The sequence below is a fragment of the Poecile atricapillus genome, chromosome 32 (genome assembly GCF_030490865.1).
Source record: "Poecile atricapillus isolate bPoeAtr1 chromosome 32, bPoeAtr1.hap1, whole genome shotgun sequence".
In the NCBI taxonomy this organism is placed as follows: Eukaryota; Metazoa; Chordata; class Aves; order Passeriformes; family Paridae; genus Poecile; species Poecile atricapillus.
In genome coordinates this window covers 2,761,581-2,766,881 of record NC_081280.1, presented here as the reverse complement: position 1 = coordinate 2,766,881, position 5,301 = coordinate 2,761,581, and the positions used below count along the sequence as shown (strand labels likewise).

The following is a 5,301-nucleotide window of genomic DNA, read 5'->3' as shown; positions in this document are numbered from 1 at the left end:
TCTTACTTACTCTAGGCATATTCTTACTTGCAACTGTAAGAACATAGGTTTAGAATTACTCTACCTAATGTCTGTGTACTTTCATCACTCCTTCAATCCAGGCTTTTTCTAAGGTTACAGATTTTCCATTTCCAACAGTCTCTCCCACAAATAATGCTATGAAATTTCAGTGCACGCTGGGAGTCCCCAGAACAGTTGCAGCTGCAGACCATGGCCTCACCTCCATGGTTGCTCCTTAGAATAAACTCTCAGTTTAAGTTTAGCGTGTGTGTCTGCACCTCTGGCCTCTTCCTGGGTGAATGCACTTTCTGTGATCTCTTGTGATGGGAAACTCAAGGAGCCAAATGCCAAAGCTGCTGGGAAGATGCAAAAAACTGTGATTAAAGGTGATTATGTCTGTGTGCATGTCTAGATCAGTTTCACAAGCCATACTTTAATCTATGTACACATCGATTAGGATAATACTTTTGAAGGGGAAGAGCTCACTCTTCCAATTCCCTGGGAAGTTTTTAATACCTTTCTGGAGTTGAGGTTGCTGTGCGCTTCCTGTGATGTTTGATCCAAGGCAGCAATAAAGCTCTGCATCCCAAAGCCTCATTTTGGAGCCTCACCGATGTTTTTGGATTCTTGCAGCCGCCCCGGGCACTTCAGTCCCCAGTGCTCCAGCTGGCAGTGCTGGTTATGCAGCATGGAGAGCCCCAAGCTGGCTATGGAGTACTCCTGGGGAAGAGGAATTGCCACCGCTGGATCTGGACCTTGTTCTGGAGACACTGGAGGAGATGCTTTCACCACCTCTGCCTGAAAGGTCTCCCTCTGCTCAGGTAACTCCATTGGACAGGGATGAAAGGGGCTGGACTGAAAGCTTCTGAATGTTGTTGCATGGCTGAGAAGCAAAGGCTTCTTGAATTCAGCTGGGAATGGACACAGAAGGATTTGCTTGGTCAAGCAAGATTTGCTAAGGAAGAGGAAATGAAAAGGGGGGATAGCCCTTAAGTGAGGATGAGAGGTGTTTGCCAGGTTTAAATGCTCCTTTTTCTGGGAAGAATCCCTGGTGCAGGGGCATTTGTGGGGAGGAAGTGGAAGCTTGGTGGGTTCTAACAGGCTTTGTTTGATGGGAAAGAAGAGAAGAGCGTTTGGAGAATTGCCACTGAAGGCAGAGTGGGACGGGCATGCGATGGTGCCAGCAGCAGATGTGGGCTATGCCTCTCTTGGGCTGGAAGGCCAAGGCAAAGCAAGGGCTGGGCTGCAGCTGCTCCTGCAGCTGCTGCTGCTGCTGTGTGAGCCCTGCTGTGCGTGTAGGCATTCCCAGAGCTGTGTGTGGGGATGGGCTGGAGCTGCAGCTGTCTTGCCCTCTCAGGAACCTGGTGCCTGCAGTCCAGTTTCCAGCTGGGAAATCCTCAGCTGGGCAAACTGGCCAGTCTTGCTCTCCATGTTCCAGAGCTCAGTCACCTTGTGGAAAGAAGAGATGTGTGTTGCCAGACAGTCCCTGCAAAGCTGCAGCCTGCATGAGGCTGTTGTGCTTAGGGCTGTGGTGGGAAGAGCACATCCCTGTGCCAGGAGCTAGCAGGACTCCATCCTTAGCGCCCACTCCATGGCTTGAGTGTCATCCCCACGCTCAACAGCCTTGTCAGCCTTGACAGCTCTTGGAGCGTGTTGGAGAAGTCAGTGTTTTGGACTGTTGAAGGCCTCTGGGGCCCAGAGCTCCTTGTTAGGAAGAAGGGATGAAGTGTGTGAGCCGTGGAGTCTTCAGGGGGCAGATGTCTTGGTTTTGAGGCCCCATGACTTGTGTGATTGGTGAGAAGGACAAGGTTGGTGCTGGACATGAAATGGTTAAGGACTTCTTGAAGCCCAGGGGCTCCTCCTGTGTTGAAGAGCAGTTCAATCAGGGCCCATTAGTCTTTGTGTTTGACAGATTCCCTCTTGGACTTTGGAATCCCTTTTTTCTTTAGTCTTGTCTCTTCCCAGACTGGCCTGGAGTGTTCAGTTTCTGCATTGGCACAGGCCTTTTTGCATCTTATTCTACAACTTTGCCAAAGAATTTCTCTTCTTTCATTTGATATGCAGACCTATTGCATGGGTAGATTTATTCTTGAGGAAGGGCAGAGTGGAGGTGGGGAGGGGGATTTTTTGGAACTGCCCATATCTTATTGCCAAGCACGATGAGTCTTTGTCTTCTGCAAACTCCCACGTATATACCAGTTTTCCAAAGCAATTTGTTGGTGCACAGAAGGAAATCTGGCAGGCTCTGATTGTATCCCTGCAGAATCTATTGGTTGATCTTTGTGTTTCCTTCTTTGTGTGTTTCTTTTCAGGTCAATCCTAGTGTTGCCCGTGGCTCTTCAGGAGGGGAGGCTGTGAACAAGGCTGCAGCAGAGGGAGCTTTGCCTCCTTGCGGGAGCTGTGTGAACATTTGCCAGGAGCCTGAGGACCTTGGTAAGGAGTGAGCCCAGCCTGGTTTAGAGAGATGGGAGACAGCTGCTCTGAGCCTGCCTCTGACAGGAAGGGAGATGAGAAGAGTTGAGTTCTTGTCTCAAGCAGGGTTGGTGCTTCCTGGTGCCTTTAGTTCCAATCCTGCACTGGCACAAGCTCCCCGAGCCCTGCCCCTCCATGCTTTTCCAGAGGCTCTGACACCGAGTCCTCTGCTGTGGCAAGAGAGCCGGGAATAAAGCTGAGCTGGTGGCAGTTGTGTCACCAAGCTGCATGTCCCAATTGGTTCACAGCTCACAGCAGCCTTCAGCTTCAGCCACTGCAGTGAGGACTGACGTCTCTGTGTCAGCCCAGAGAAAGAACAAGGCTGGGCTTCTTTGTGGGAGCTGGGACTGTCTGTGTTTCAAGCTCTCCTGGGTGCCATTTGCACTGGGAGTGTTGTGAATTGATTGGCATACTTCAAAACTTCAGAAGGCTGGAAAACTTGGAAGGATCCCTGTTCCCTTTAAAGAGCAGGCTTCATATTCTCAAGTGAGAGTGTGCCTTTCAGGCCATCTTTTACAGCCTTTGCTAGCAGGACAGTTTACTTGCAAAGGTAAAGCTCCACGGAGGCCAGCATTGACTGAGAGTTGCCTTTCCTTCCCAGATATCCATCTGATCTACCTTGCCCGAAGGGCTGCCCTGCGTGGGAAAAAGGATCAGAGGGAGAGCCTGTGACCATCGGGCAGGTGGCATCCCTCTGTTTATAGATCTAGTTAGAGATTTTTTATCTTGACTTATTTATTTATTTTATCTTGATTTATTTATATAGTTACAAGTATAGATTGATAGAGTTGTATAGTTGTATTGATAGGTGTATCTATTTATATATCTGTATAGTTTGTATGTATAGTTATGGATGCGATAGAATTTAATTTCTATGTATACAGTTAAATTTATAGATTTTCTAATTTGCATTGATATATGTAGAGAGTAACATTTAGATGCGCACATAGTTAGATTTCTATATGTGCATAGTTCTTTAGTTAGAGCTATATAGATGTTTAGGTGCATAGATTGAACTGTGTAGGCCTAGGCTGCATTTTTGCCTCTTTCCCCCTTGGCTGCCTTTTTCATCTCTTGTTTTTCCTGCTGTGCCCCTTGTGTCCCCCTGTGCTGGGTCCGAGCTGGGGCCGGGCCAGGCGGAGCAGCAGTTGCAGCCCTGGCTGTCCCTGGAGCGGTGGGAGCTGCCGGTGGCCCCAGGCACTGTCCTGTGAGGAGCTGCTGAAGGACGGTGAGACTGAGGGGGCTGAGGAGGCGCTGATGCTGAAGGGACGATGGAAACCTTGAGGTGTTGGGGGCACTGAGGGCTGTGGGGGAGCAGAGGGCGATGGTGGCACTGAGGTGACAGAGGCACGGGCTGAGGGCTGTGCCGGCTCTGAGGGGACACAACGGCTCAGAAGGGACTGAGCGGGGTGAGAGGCCTGGGAGAGGCCGAAGAAACTGAAGAGGGGGCTGGGGGTTTGCCGAGAGGACGGCGGGGCTGAGGGGATGGAGGGGGCCAGGAGGGAGCACACAGAGCTCAGGGACTGCAGCTCTGCCAGGCCTTGCAACCAATTCCAGAGCCTCCACTTTTGCCACCACAGCTGTGCTGAAGAGCTTGAGGACATCCAGACACTGCCAGGAGGCAGCAGGGAGAAGCTGAAGGCCTGGAGCAAGAGCAGTGAGCAGGGATGTGCTGGGGCCACGCGAGAGCCTGGGTGAGGCCCCAGGGCTGGTGAGGCCGGGCAGGGCTGAGGGTGGCGTGGGCTTTGTCCGTGGGCGCTGCCCGGCCGGGCAGGAGCGGCCCCTGCCCGTGCTGGGGCTGCTCAGCGCTGCTGCCCCGGCCGGCACAGGGGCTGTCCTTGGGCAAGGCAGCTGTGCCGGCAGGGCCCGGGAGCTGTGCCGGGCTGCCGGGAGATGCGGGACAGTCCCGCCGCGCCTGCGCTCGCCACACGCTGGCCCGCTCGGCCTGCTTGTTCTTCCCAACCCTCCTGGGGAGGCTCGGAGATTTTCGCTTCCCTGCTGGAAGTGCAGCTGCTGCCTAGGGAAAGGTGCCAGGACTGACTCGCTGTTCCCTTTGCCTCCCAGATGTCCCATCTGCTGTCCCTGTCCAGGAGAGCTGCTCTGCATGGGAGGAGAAGACTGAGGGAGAAGCTTTGAAGATCGGGCAGTTGATTTATTCTTATGTAGTTCTATGGACATTTAGATTGGGACACTGGCATTTGTATATTTTCAAATAGTTTTGTTTTATACATCTATATGTATGTATATTGTATGAAATATGTAATATTTAATCTCTATTTCCATCTGTAGATTGTTATGTATATATATGTAGAGGTATTTAGTTCTGTTTAAACATGTATGAAGTGTTATAGTTGTATAATTCTATCGAATTCTTAGTACAGGGTTATTTAGAGGGAGGCACTGATATTTTTGTATTTCTGTATGGGCTGTAAGCTTGTAATCTGTATTAAATTAAGTTGTTAAACAATTCATTGATCTTTGTCTATAGTGACTTGTAGAGGTTAGCAATAAATTAAGTTTTTGCTAACTGCGGTTGGTATTTGTATATTTTTATGTGACATTGTTGAGCTAATATAATAAATGACTTTTTTAAACTTAATGGAGATTTTGATAGTTGTGTATTGTCAGCGCAGGTGTAGCAATTTGTAATAAATGCCATTTTTCAACTGAAATTGATTCATGTGTATTTGTAGCTCAGCTGTGCGGCTGCAGCAATCTGCAAGCAATGACATTTATCAGCTGAGATGGGTGGTTTGTGATTTGTGCTCTCCAAAGCAATGGGCAGATGGAAATGCCATGACGCTGGAGGATTTTGGTGATGAAAATCTC

The 5,301-nt window shown here is 49.9% G+C and overlaps 1 long non-coding RNA gene across 1 annotated transcript; it reads left to right on the top strand.

Moving 5' to 3' along the window:
* Positions 1-3,550: 3,550 nt before the first annotated feature.
* On the top strand, positions 3,551-4,904 carry LOC131590235 (uncharacterized). Its single transcript, XR_009280036.1, has 3 exons — positions 3,551-3,700; positions 4,053-4,166; positions 4,537-4,904. It is a non-coding gene; the product is annotated as an uncharacterized LOC131590235 (long non-coding RNA).
* Positions 4,905-5,301: the final 397 nt, after the last annotated feature.